Source organism: Arachis hypogaea, chromosome 12 (assembly GCF_003086295.3).
Source record: "Arachis hypogaea cultivar Tifrunner chromosome 12, arahy.Tifrunner.gnm2.J5K5, whole genome shotgun sequence".
Lineage (NCBI taxonomy): Eukaryota > Viridiplantae > Streptophyta > Magnoliopsida > Fabales > Fabaceae > Arachis > Arachis hypogaea.
In genome coordinates this window covers 84632049-84646685 of record NC_092047.1, presented here as the reverse complement: position 1 = coordinate 84646685, position 14637 = coordinate 84632049, and the positions used below count along the sequence as shown (strand labels likewise).

Here is a 14637-nt window from a genome sequence, read left to right as displayed (position 1 = left end):
TGAAAGAGTGGTGGTCATCGAAGTGGAGGTGGCTGAGAAGATGAATGAGTGGCGGCGTGTTTGTGATAGAAGAGGAGAAGAACACAAGGTGTAGAGTAGAGGAGCAGTTGCAGGAAGCAAAGGTTGCAAGAAGCAAAGAATCATCACTATTGTTGTTGTTTATTGCTATGGAGAAAGAGAAAAGTGAGGTTGACGGTTGGTGGCGGTGGAGATGGTGGTGGTGTTGGTGAAGGAGATGGTGAAATTTCTAAAAAGAATAAAGGAAGGGATGAGGTTTAGAAGAAGGGGGTTGAGATTAGGGTTAGGAAAAGGGTAATTTAGGGTTTTAAAATAATTTTTTAATGTTTGGATAATTTTGTAATATGAAAATCATGTTTTATGGATACAAATGGTAATTTTTTTTTTTTTTTGGGTAGATTTGTTAAAACCAATGTTTTAAAAATCGGACCGGACCGGCCAGTTCGACCGGTCTAACCGTGAACTGGCAGCAATTACGGTCCGGTTTGCCCTCTAAAACCGTTTCTCTAAAACCGGAGGTGAACCATCGAACCGGCCGGTTTTGGCCGGTTGAACCGGACAGGGAACCGGCTGGTTTAAAAGAAACGACATCGTTTTTGCCAAATTTGCTTACTTTCACTCTTGGTTCTGAACCTCCTTCGTTTCTTTCTCCCTTTCTCCCTCCCTTTCTTTCATTCACTGGCACTGTAAGTCTACACCAACGCCGCCGCAAGGAGTGGCATACTGCCGCCGTCCGTCCGTCTATCTAGCTTCCCTCGTGCTCCAAGTCTCAAACCCTCGTTTGCTGTTACCGATCGCAGCTGCTTCCTCGAGCACGGCGTCCGTCGTCTTTGTCTGCTCAGCCGCGCTTCCGCGCGGTTGGTTGCCGTTAACGTTCGCGTCTTCGTTCAGCCGTCTTCTTCGTTCGCGCTCTTCGGCGTTCAAGTTTGCTCGGGGTTCACCGTTCGCGTTCCCTCGCCGTTCACCGTTCGGGTTCGCGTTCGTCTGGAAGCCACGTTGCCCTGCTTCAAACTCTGCGACCAACCCGTGCGCTCCACCTAGCCGTCGAACTGCTCTCTTTTGTCGCCGCCGTGAGTTCCCTAAACCCACCACCATACAATACACTCACACAACACCAATACTCTGCTTCAAACTCTGCAACTTCTTATTTCTATTACAATAAGTAACTATTTAATTTGGCGGTGGTTTGGATTTTTTTCATAGACTGAATTAAAGTATACAATAGTTATGTTCTCTTCTCTATCACATTGATACTAAGCTTTGAATTCTCTTATTTAGTTTCAAGTTTACTGCACTCAACATGTTTGATGAAATGCTTTAACCATATTTCGGGTTGGTTTTATCATTTCTAGCTTTTAGAAACTTAGTAAGTTGATTGCATGTGAAATTAGAATAATTGGATCTTAGTAATTAGGAAAGCAACAGCTGCACAAATAGCATCTTTGTAGAAAACATATTAGCATGATGATTCCACTTGCATTAGTGTTCTTCTGGTAAATTTTAACTGTTAGTGTGAACTTGTTAATTTGCTAATTGTTCTTGTGTTGTTGTTCTGTTATTCTTCTGTTATTTTTATTTTATTTTTTTTTTTGTTGTGATTTTCTGTTCTTGAACTTGTTAAGTTGATAATTTGCTAAATTGTTGGGCTGCTATTGTTTTAATTTGCTAAATTGTTAGGTTTCTGTGATTTAATTTGTTGGATTTTCTATTTAGGTCTTGTTCTTGTTTATTTGCTAAATTGTTGTTGTGTATTTATTGTTGTCTTTGAGATTCTTGCTGGATATTGGTGATCATTGATTTATTATATGCTTCATGTTTTCATTGTTTTGTTGATTGTTTGTTTTGTTTCAGAAATTAATTTTTTGTGATCAATGCTCAAACTCTAAATGCTGTTCTGTTGGTTTTGCAGTGTTTGTTTTGTTTCAGAAATCAATTTTTTGTTATCAATGCTCAAACTCTGAATGTTGTTCTTCTGTTTTTGTTTTGTTTCATAAATCAATATTTTGTGATCAATGCTCAAACTCTGAATGTTGTTCTGCTGTTTTTGTTGTTTCAGAAATCAATTTTTTGTGATTAATGCTCATACTCTGAATGTTGTTCTGTTTTGTTTTAAGGCTGTGTTTAGAAGAGGTGATTGATTTCTGATTGTTGTTTTGTTTTTGTTTTAAAGCTGTGTGTTGTGTTCAATTTTCATTTTGTAGGAAATTCTTTGAGGTATATAAGAATTAAGAAGGAAGACTATTTTAACGGTATTATTCTGTTGATTCTAGTATGCTACAAGCTTGAACATAGAATTGAAGAGAGAAACCCTTTATTATTTTATCATTGGCCTATTTTTGGCATTGCATATCATTGTAGTTTGTTTATTCATAGAACTAGTTGTTTATGATTCCCTTTTGGAGTAAAAAAATGCAGTAGAAGAGTGTTTAGAACCAGTTGCTTTATTCATTGAATTTTTATAGAATCAGGTGTTTATTATAAAACAGTTTTTCCGGTTGAACCGGTTGAACCAATGAACTAGTGAACCAATAACTAGAACGGTTTGATGACCGGTCCGGTTTTCTGAACCTTGATTAAAACTTTCATGGGTAGAAATGGTAGTTTTCTAATCAAAAAATAAGGAAACCAAAAGTTACAAAGTCAGTGAGTGAAGGCGGAGCGTAGAGGTCTGCGGCGCACCATTACAATGGAATTCGAACTCCCAAACAAGGCCTTAACCACCACGCGCTTTTCGGAGCTGAATCCGCTGCTATCAGAGAAGGTTCTCGAAGCCTTATCGGAATCCGGGTTCAACTTCTGCACGCCGGTTCAAGCCGCCACCATTCCCTTGCTCTGCAGCTTCAAGGATGTCGCCGTTGACGCCGCCACTGGTTCAGGAAAAACCGTAGCTTTTGTCGTCCCTTCGTCGAGATTCTTCGACGCTCCTCTTCTAACCCCAAGCCTCATCAGGTTGGTTCTTCACCTGTTACTTTTCTTTTGTACCACTGTATGAAGCTTGGTAATTGAAATTTTTAAGTTATATTAAGGACTGGTATTCGAATAAGTATCATTCAACTATTAACCTTTCAGCTTCGAAGGATAAAATTCCATTGGCCTCTTTAATTATTTATTTTTAGCTGCTATGACTTTGGGGAATGAAAGACTTGGGATAGGGGTTACTGGATAGAAGTGTGTTAAATGGTTTTTTTTTTTTTTTTTTTTTTTTTTTTTTTTTTTTTTTTTTTTTTTTTTTTTTTTGCTTATACTAGGTACTAGGAATAATCATATCCCCCACAAGGGAGCTATCACATCAAATATATCATGTTGCACAACCTTTCATTTCAACTTTACTGAATGTTAAGTCCATGCTGCTTGTTGGTGGAGTTGAAGTGAAATCAGACATGAAGAAGATAGAGGAAGAAGGCGCTAACATACTAATTGGCACACCTGGGCGGTTGTATGACATAATGAGCCGGATAGATTTCTTGGATTTCAAAAACTTCGAGGTATATAATACTTTCCGGTTTCACAGTTAGTTTTCAAGGATGATTTGATAGTATGTGACTATGTTTGCACGTGTGTGCGTGTGTGAGATAGTGTGCATATATAACTTTAGAAAGAATGTTGGAGATTTAATGTGGTTCTTGATCTTTTCTGGGACATATGCATTTTTCACTTAGCAGAGGACCAAAAGTCCAAGACTTAACGATGCAATGTTATGAACTAGGTTCACCTGGAAAATTTGACTTAAAGTGATAGAATGCTTGGTTTGATTTTGCTTTTTACCACTTTGGAAGATGACAGTATTGTGTTTATAACTGTGCTTACAGATTTTGATTTTAGACGAGGCTGATAGACTTTTAGATATGGGATTCCAGAAGCAGATAACTTCCATTATATCTCTTTTGCCTAAGCTTCGAAGAACTGGCCTGTTTTCTGCTACTCAAACTGAGGCTGTTGAAGAGCTTGCTAGAGCAGGATTAAGAAATCCTGTGAGGGTTGAAGTTCGGGCAGAGGCGAAACTTTTAAATGCTCCTGCAGCATCAAAACAACCTGAATCTACAAAAACACCTTCTGGGCTTCAAATTGAGGTATGAAGTATTCCATCCTAGTGCATATCATAAGTAACTTTGCTATCCAATGGTTTCCCTCCTCCATTTTAGCACCAAGTCACTTCAATATATTTGGTATTTAGCAGCTTGACTCTAGTGTCCCTACCCTTATTCATATATGTTTAAGGTATTGCTAATTCATGTCATGACACCATTCATACTCAGCTTTTTTCTTATATTCAGCTTGTTGTCATTTTGATTTTGCAATACTTGGAATGTGAGGCAGATAAGAAGCCATTACAGCTAGTAGACATCCTTATTAAGAACCGCTCAAGAAAAGTTATAATGTGAGATAAATATTAACCATAATCAATAGTGTAATCTGAGTAGTAAAATTTTAGCGTATCTTGTTCAAAAGGTGATTTTGACTCCAATACAGATATTTCATGACTTGTGCTTGCGTTGACTATTGGGGAGTTGTCCTTCCACGCCTTTCTGTTTTGAAAGGCTTCTCCTTGGTTCCTCTTCATGGAAAGATGAAGCAGGTAAAATCCTTTCTATTACCATTTGTCAATATAGAAGCTTAATATTCTGTAAATCAATGATAGTTTCTTCATCACTCTCAAGTATTGCTTAACTCTTACTGTTTGTATGGTTGATTGATTATGAATTTCTTTGTTGCTGTACAGACTGTTAGGGAGAAAGCATTAGCCTCCTTTACATCCCTTTCAAATGGAGTTCTGCTATGTACAGATGTTGCAGCACGTGGACTTGACATACCAGGTGTAGATTGTATAGTGCAGGTACCTTCTTGACCATATTTATATGCAGTTTGACTTTCTGTTGATTGGTGTGTTTTATCACCTTTTGGTTTTGGATGCCAAAGTAAACTATTCATTGTCATTCAAATGTTCTCTTGATATCTTACCATTTGAATTCATACATTGACTGAATGATCTTGATATGTTCCCTGTTTCTGCACAGTATGATCCTCCTCAGGATCCAAATGTTTTCATACACAGAGTTGGTCGAACTGCTCGGCTGGGTAAACAAGGTCATGCAGTTGTCTTCTTATTGCCAAAGGTATTGTCGAGTGTTCATGTTTTAATGCATTTCCACATTTCCCAATACAAGATTCAAGTGTGTTCCTTTTTCGGTAACTAACTTGTATAAGTGTTTAGGAGGAGTCTTACGTAGAATTCCTACGTATAAGAAGAGTCCCTCTTCAAGAGAGAAAATGCTCTGATGATGCACCTGATGTTGTACCTCAGGTTTGTTTGCGCCCTTATCATCTTATTTATTTTGTTCATGACTATTTTAATCATACAAGAGTAGGAGTCATCACTCATGCTCATTAGTGGTTAATAAATTTTTAATAATATAATAAAGACCCCTTTTTATGCTGGTTAGTAATAGTCAGTAGAGCTATGAATTGCTTAATAATTTTTTCTAATAGAGGCAGCATACTGATTTGTAGAAATAAATTCTCTGATACTACTAAGAAAAGCCCTTATGGCTACTTAGGCTGATGCTGATATTGCTGATTCACTCTTGGATGTATTTTGTGTTGATTGATTGTTTGCACAAACATGCATATCAATCTTATATTTATCAAAGTTTGGATGACAATTGTATACAAAATACAAAATTATAACTTGTTTCCCAACTCCTGATAACTATATTACTAAAATATGGTTCAGATTCGTTCTGCTGCGAAAAAAGATCGTGATGTTATGGAGAAAGGAGTCAGGGCATTTGTTTCCTACATCCGTGCATACAAGGAGCATCACTGTTCATATATTTTTAGGTGAGCAATGTTTATGAGAAGTGTTGTTTGTCTTTCTATAAATTCGTTAAAGCATCATAATTTGCAAAGAAATGCACACCCTACTTACAGGTGGAAAGAACTTGAAATTGGTAAATTGGCCATGGGACATGGCTTATTGCAGCTTCCTCTAATGGCAGAGGTAAAACATCACTCACTTTCTACTGAGGGATTTGTACCAGTTGATGATATCAATTTGGAGGACATTAAATACAGGTAAATGCAAAATTCATGCATAACCCTTCTGTGGTAAAAGCATCAAATGTACCACTCTTTATTTAATAGAGAATCTATCATGCTTATTGTCATATTTTCCAAGAGACGATAATTTAAGCAAGTAACTTGATGTGCATGACTGGATTTGAAGCTCACCAATGTCTAGTTGGAGCTATGTGGAGGCTTAATAGTCTTGGTCTTAGCTAGATTAACCAATTATTTATTTTTGATGCCCTTTCTAATATGTTAGACTGATGGAAACTATACAGTTCTTATTGCATAAATTTGTATTCTTAGGTTGAATGCACCATATTCATATTTAGTGCCTTTCATTGTAATTAAAAATATAATTTTTCCTTCTCTCTTGGAATCCTGTGCTGATACTTTCAACTATTTAGAGATAAATCTCGTGAAAAACAAAGGAAGAAAAACCTGCAAGCAATGAAAGAAGCGAAAGAGAAGGAGAAAGAGGCAAAACCAGAAAAGCCAAGCAAAACTCCCAGTGCACCTACTGCCATGAGGAAGAAAACAGCCCGACAGAGACGTGCTCAGCAGACAATTGAAGATGAGGAAGAGTTGATGCAAGATTACCGCTTGTTGAAGAAACTGAAGAAAGGGACTATAGATGAGAATGAATATGCTAAGTTGACAGGCGCTGAGGAATTACTCTGATACCAATTTTGTGTGTGTTATGGAAAGAGGTGTGTTTAGTCTTAGTGCAATATTGGCTAGAAAATTGCAGCATCCTTTGATGCCACATTTTTTTCTCTTGGCATTCTCCGAAAGGTCTGGGATTAAGACATCTCTGGCTACTGATGGCATTGTTGCATCGAGTCCAGAGAACTGATTTCCATTCTACAGCTCAGAGAGTTGAATTGACTCAATGACTTCTGCAGCTGATTATACTGGGAAAGCAACGACAAAATGGTTAAGTTTGGGGTAAGGCACAATTTCTTCAATGAGAAAAACAGGGCCTTTTAAAAAATTACCAACACAATAGTTGATTTTAGGACTTGTTTTTGTTCAAATCTACCATTTGTGTTATTCTTGACTTAGGGTGCATCGTCCATGTAACTTTGATTAGTCTGATAGTGTCAGAATCTGTAGAAGTGTAGAAGCATAATTATGTTCTAGTTATTTGTTACGTTAATCAACAGTCATAATAGAATTTTGCCTTGTACTTATTACTGATATTAATTCATTTTAAGATTTAAGCCCCTCACCTTGTTCGTGGTGATTTACATTTTATTTTATTTTTCTAAAGAAGTTTTACCCTTGAAGTAGTTTGAATTTAAAATTTACATTGAATTGAATATTTTCTTAAGTAAATTATACTGACCTCCTAGGATTAAACGGTATTTTAATACACGATATACCTTCATTTTACAAAAAGATATACTAACCTCCATTTAAGTTACATGACATTCGGAAGATTGATGTACATCATACACCTAAATCCTCTCTCCTTGTTAGTCTGCTAGGGTTCCCGAACACTAAAACGGAGTAGTGAGCTGTCCGTTTTCCTACAACAAATAGTGCCTCACTATCGCCAAGTTTTCATATCCTGTAAGACGGAAGGAATGTCGTCAGAGACAACACAAGAAACAACGGAACGAAGAGAAGTCTCAATACAAGACCTAAATGAATTTATAGAGTTTGAAGAAGGTGATGTAATAGGAGTGGAGAAATGCAAACATAGTGTGGTTGGGAAACTGAGCAATATATGGAGAAAACCAGAGGGATTCAGAATGGTGGAGATCCAGCCAAAGGTTTACCAATTTTTCTTCCATAAAGAGGCAGACATGAAGAAGATGCTGAAAGGAAACCCATGGATTTTTAGAAATTCACAAGAGCAGAAGTCAAGCTACAACTTTGGAACATGCCAGAGCATTGCAAAACGATAGTTTTGAGGAAGAAAATAGCAGCTAAAGATGGAAAATTTAAGGAATGTAGTCTTTTCTCAGCTGGGCCAGGGAAAGAAAGCTTCCTGAAAGCAACAGTAGATATGGAGATAACGGAACCGCTTAGAAGAGGAATCACGATGGGAAGCAAGAGAGATGACTCAACGTGGGTCAAGTTTAGGTATGAAAGGCTCCCAATCTTCTGTTATGCCTGCGGAGTGATAGGCCATGATGAAACAAACTGTGGGAAGTGGAATCGGAAGAGGAGGACAATGATGCCAAACCAAAACATAATGGGGAAGGAAATATGCCAAACAACAATTATATAAAGGTGAACAAAGAAGAGAAAACGAGCGTGGTGGCCCAATTGGCCAGCCTCACTATGAAGGATACAAACCTGCAAACAAATGAGAAAGAGACTGCAGAAGCAAGCCACAGAAAAAGTACTGAGGAGGTGAAGGAAGGGAAGAAGACAGGGAATGAAGATGAGAACCAAATTAGAACTGAAATCGAAGAGCAAAAGAAATGCCAACAACATGAAACTCAGAACAAGAAATGGAAAAGGATGGCACGAGAGGCTCTGATCAAGACCACAGATGAAAGGAAAAGAAGGAGATGGAGCTGGGGAAAAGGAAGAATGGTGAAACCATAAAAATAGAGACTGATCAAGAGGAAATACCCACCAAGAGGCAACATTATGAGACGGAGGAACACTTTGTTGTTGATGTATACATATAGCGAAAGGTCAGTGGGAGTAAGTTTATCTTTCTAGTCTTATATGTTGATGATATTTTGCTTGCAACAAATAACTTGGGAATGTTGCGTGAGACTAAAGAATATCTTTCTAGAAACTTTGAAATGAAAGATATGGGAGAGGTATCCTATGTGATAGGAATTGAAATTTTTCGTGATAAATCACAAGGATTGTTAGGATTGTCTCAAAAGGCCTATATAAATAAAGTTCTAGAGAGGTTCAACATGGAAAAGTGTTCCGCAGGAATTGCACCAATTCAAAAAGGGGACAAATTTAGTCTTATGCAATGCCCAAAAAATGACATAGAACGGAAGCGAATGGAAGGAATTCCATATAGTTCTGTAGTGGGAAGTCTTATGTATGTGCAAACTTGCACAAGACCAGACATTAGCTTTGCAGTAGGAATGCTTGGAAGGTATCAAAGTAATCCTGGAATGGATCATTGGAAAGCTGCAAAGAAGGTTTTAAGATATCTTCAAGGTACAAAGAATTATATGTTCATGTACAAAAGGTCTAGCCAATTAGAAGTAATTGGTTACTCAGATTCAGAGTTTGGTGGATGTGTTGACACAAGAAAGTCTACATTTGGCTATTTATTCTTATTTGGAGAAGCTGTCATATCATGAAAAAGTTTCAAGCAAAAAGCGTTGTAGCAACATCTACTATGGAAGCAGAAGTTGTAGCATGTTTTGAAGCTACAAATCAAGCTTTATGGCTGCGAAATTTCATTTTAGGACTAGGCATTGTTGACTCAATTGCTAGGCCATTGAAAATTTATTGAGAAAAATACCGCTGCAGAATTATCACAATAAATTTTCAATGGCCTAACAATTGAGTCAACAATGCCTAGTCCTGAAATGAAATTTCGCAGTCATAAAGCTTGATTTGTAGCTTCAAAACATGATACAAATTCTGTCTCCATAGTAGATGTTGCTACAACGCTTTGCTTAAAACTTTTTCATGATATGACAGCTTCTCCAAATAAGAATAAGTAGCCAAATGTAGACTTTTTTGTGTCAACACATCCACCAAAATCTGAATCTGAGTAACCAATTACTTCTAATTGGCTAGACCTTTTGTACATGAGCATATAATTCTTTGTACCTTGAAGATATCTTAAAACCTTCTTTGCAGCTTTCCAATGATCCATTCCAGGATTACTTTGATACCTTCCAAGCATTCCTACTGCAAAGCTAATGTCTGGTCTTGTGCAAGTTTGCACATACATAAGACTTTCCACTACAGAACTATATGGAATTCCTTCCATTCGCTTCCGTTCTATGTCATTTTTTGGGCATTGCATAAGACTAAATTTGTCCCCTTTTTTGAATTGGTGCAATTCCTGCGGAACACTTTTCCATGTTGAACCTCTCTAGAGCTTTATTTATATAGGCCTTTTGAGACAATCCTTGTGATTTATCATGAAAAATTTCAATTCCTATCACATAGGATGTCTCTCCCATATCTTTCATTTCAAAGTTTCTAGAAAGATATTCTTTAGTCTCACGCAACATTCCCAAGTTATTTGTTGCAAGCAAAATATCATCAACATATAAGACTAGAAAGATAAACTTACTCCCACTGACCTTTCGGTATATGCATACATCAACAACATTTTCTTCAAAACCGAAAGAAAGATCACAACTTTTAAGATCTTAATTAATGCTTCCGCTAAAATAAGTTTACACACTTGGCAGAGGTTGCAAATAGGGGTGGCAAACGGGCCTAAATCCGCCGGGCCGGCCCGCGTAACCCGCCAAAAAAGGCGGGCCGGACTAGAAATTTGGGGCCGTCGAAAGACAAAAGCCCGCCTAACCCACACCGTTCAAACCGTGGGCTTTGGCGGGCTTCCCCGGTGGGCTGAGGCGTTTTTTTTTTTTGGTTAAAAGGCTGATTTTTCAGCCCAGATCCAGAACCCATGAACCCACTCACCCCCGACCCGACCCGACCCGAATCTCCAGCGAAACCTAATGAATCCCTAATTCCAATTTTGAGATTTGCAGCTTCCTCGTCTCCTCGACGGCTCGACCTCAATCCTCAGTTCCTCACCGTCACTCTCAGTCTCTCACTCGGTCACTCCCTCGGTCCTCAACAGTCAACACAGAGGACAGAGCTTCAGCCTTCAGCCTTCAGCTTCTCCAGTCTCCAGCGTTCAGCCTTCAACTTCGTCCCCAAGGTCTTCAATCCTCACCGTCACTCTCAGTCTCTCACACAGTCAAACCTCACACCCGCCGTCTCGCACTTCTATCGACCTCAGCCGTCAAGCTCGCACTTCAGTTTCGTCCTCACTGAGTCACCGTCGATCTTCGGTCATCGTGGCCTCGTGGGTTCTAGCCACCGCTGCTGCTCCGTCTAGCCGTCGTCGCTGCTGGTCTCGGTCCTGGGCTCCTGGGTCTTGTCCTCTCGCTGCTGGTCTCGCTCTCTGGGACTCTGGGTCTCCTTATTTATCTTCATCGCTGCGAGTCTGCGACACGGCTGCTCCTCGCCTTCTTTGTCCTGGTCCTCGCCTCCTCTGGTTAGTTTTCTGGCTTAGGGTTTGAGATTCATCAATTTAGGTTTGTTTGTTGTGTTTTGTGCTGTTTGATATAGGTAAATTAGGGATTATGGTTGATAATGGTTGATATTTGGTTGAGTTTTGATTATGGTTGATATTTAGTTAAATATGATTATGGTTGAGTTTTGATTATAGTTGATAATGGTTGATATTTGGTTAAATCTGATTATGGTTGAGTTTTGATTATGGTTGATAATGGTTGATATTTGGTTGAGTTTTGATTATGGTTGATATTTGGTTAAATCTGATGCAGATTCAGAAATTGTTTCCAGTTTTTTGTGTTGTTTGATAATGATTGAGTTTTGATTATGGTTGATAATGGTTGATATTTGGTTGAATACTTGAATCTGAAACTGTGAGTTGATAGTGGTTGATAATGGTTGATATTTGGTTTATATTTGGTTTATATTTGGTTTATACTTGAATCTGAAACTGTGAGTAATGGTTGATAATGGTTGATATTTGGTTTATAATTGAATCTGAAACTGTGAGTAATGGTTGGTAATGGTTGATATTTGGTTTATATTTGGTTCATATAAACAATCTTTTTATTCATATAAACAATTTACATTTGCTTTTATTTCAGAAAATATGAATTCTGAAACTGTGAGTAACCTTGTTACTACTGGAGTTGGTTCTGAGGCTGCTCCGGTCGAGGTTGATGAACCTAGTTCGAAAAGGCTGAGACCAGCAACATCCGATGTTTGAAATTTTTTCAAAAAGCTCGGTCCAGATAAGGATGGAGTAGAACATGCTGAGTGTAAAGGATGCAAGAAAGTGTTTAAAGCTGGAGGTAAGCGATATGACACTTCTACTATAAAACGACATCTTGATAGTTGTACTCAAATTAAGCATGAAGATATTGGTCAGACTATAGCAAAATTGTAACTTAAAATGGGTTCACTTAAGATTGATTCAGGAGTGGCTAAAGATATGTTTGCTTCTTATGTAGTTGCTGCAGATAAGCCTTTTAATATGGTTGATGATAGGAGATTTAGAAATTGGGTGAAATATATTAGTCCAACTTTAAAACTTCCTTATAGAAATACGGTTAAGGCTGACATAGTGAAAGTTCACAAGAGAGAAGCTGCGAAACTTAAAAAAATTTTAGTTTCCATTCCAAATAGAATTTGCTTAACATCTGATCTTTGGACTTCCAGTACCAATGAGGGGTTTATATGTTTGACTGCACATTTTGTTGATGAGAATTGGAAATTACAGAGTAAAATTCTCAATTTTTGTCATATGCCTCCTCCTCACACAGGATTTGAGTTGTCTTCTAAAATCTTTACGCTTTTGACTGAGTGGAAAATTGATAAAAAGATTTTTTCCATTACTTTAGATAATGCTTCTTCTAATGATACTTGTGTTGAACACTTGAAAGTACTTTGGATGTGCATGGTTCATTGTTGTGTGGTGGTGAATTCTTTCATGTTCGTTGCTCTGTTCATATTTTAAATCTTATTGTCCAAGATGGAATGAAAATATGTGGTGATGCAGTGCATAAGATTAGAGATTCTATTAAGTATCTGAGAAAATCTGAAAGTCGAATGGTTAAATTTAAAAAATATTTTGAAGATACTGAGGGACTTGAGTATACGACTGTATTATGTTTAGATGTTCCTACTAGGTGGAATTCACTTTATGCAATGCTTGCAAGTGCTATTCCTTATAAGAGCTTTTGAAATGTATAAAGTAAAAGATGCTGGATTTAGGGAGTATTGTCCTTCATCAGAGTGGAGAAGAACTGGAAAGATATGTGATTTCTTATTACCATTTTACGAAACTACCAAGTTGATGTCTGGAACTTCTTACCCAACATCCAACTTGTATTTTTTACAAGTTTGTCAAATCTAGCTTATTTTAATGAATAGTTTGAAGAATGATGAAGTGCTTATAAGGAACATGGAAGAAAAAATGATGATTAAATTCAAGAAATATTGGGAGGAATACAGTGTTGTTCTTGCATTTGGGGCAGTTCTTGATCCTAGATTTAAACTCAACACTTTGGTTCATTGCTATAATGAGATTGATCCTAATAGTGCTAAAGACAAAGTGGAGCATGTGAAGAGTAAGTTATACAAGCTCTTTGAGGTTTATGACCACAATTCCTCTACAACTGTAGAGAGTTCTTCCCAACTTTCAAGTAATTTTTCTCAAGCAACATCTTCTGCAATTAGAACTCGGCTTATTAAAATTGTTGGTGTAAGTATTTTTATCTACTTGGTTATATGTATTTTTTATTTTTCATGCTTTTTGATTCATATATTGTTTGCAATGCAAAGGATTTGATGTCCCGTAATCAAGAAGTTGAAGTGAAAAGTGGAAAGAACCAACTTGATATTTATTTGAGTGAGGCAACATTATTTTGCAATGATGCAATCATTGATGTTTTGCAATGGTGGAAAGACAACCATCATCGTTTTCCAACACTATCACTAATGGCACGAGATTTGTTGAGCATTCCTATTACTACCGTAGCTTCAGAATCTGCATTTAGCATGGGTTCTCATGTTTTGAATAAGTATAGAAGTCGTTTGTTGCCAGATAATGTTGAAGCGGTGATTTGCACCAGAAATTGGATACGTGGATATGATGATTTTGGTATAATTATATTTATGACATACAACATACTTGAGTAATTTTGAACATTATTATGTACTATTTTTCTAATATATTTATTTACTTTTTTCTAGAGGAAGATAAAGATGAGGAAGATATTGCAAAAGGAGAAGACTATTCTTCAGGAGTTGGTTCCAATGATGTTATTGACTTACATGAAGATGAAGATGAAGATGAAAATTAAGTGTTTCGAATTATGTTTAATTTGCTTTGAAGACTATTTATAATTATGTTTTTGGATTTTGGATTATATTTATTTTGTTTATAGGACTATTTATAACTATGTTTTTGTATTTTGGATTATGTTTATTTATTTTGGAGACTATTTATATTTAATATTTGCATTTATATTGATTTAAATAGAAGATATGTCCTTATAAATATTTTAAAAAAAAAAATTTAGGCGGGCTTAGCCCGCCAGCCCGCCATTAGGCGGGGCGGGCTAGGATTTTGGGACCGCCTGAATAGGCGGGGCGAGGCGGGGCGGGGTGGGGCGGGCTTCCCCGCTTGCCACCCCTAGTTGCAAAGCAGCCCTACCAGGGATCATGAGACTCCTAAGTTGAAACTGGCATGGACTTGAAAATCCATAGGCAGTTAGAGCTCTTAACAAGCTCTTGAAACAACAAGATCCCAACCTTGTGTTCCTCATGGAAACAAGGAGATAAATAGGCTAAAAAACAGAGGAGGATTAGTTAATGTTATGGGAACCGATTGTG

The 14637-nt window shown here is 37.4% G+C and overlaps 1 long non-coding RNA gene and 1 pseudogene across 1 annotated transcript; one reads left to right on the top strand and one right to left on the bottom strand.

Moving 5' to 3' along the window:
- The first annotated feature begins 2567 nt into the window (after positions 1 to 2567).
- Positions 2568 to 7312, top strand: LOC112727604 (DEAD-box ATP-dependent RNA helicase 18-like; annotated as a pseudogene).
- On the bottom strand, positions 5945 to 8639 carry LOC112727605 (uncharacterized). The gene is made up of 3 exons (XR_011868680.1): positions 7866 to 8639; positions 7494 to 7654; positions 5945 to 7191 (listed from the first exon to the last, which is right to left on the bottom strand). It is a non-coding gene; the product is annotated as an uncharacterized lncRNA (long non-coding RNA).
- Between the last annotated feature and the right edge of the window lie 5998 nt (positions 8640 to 14637).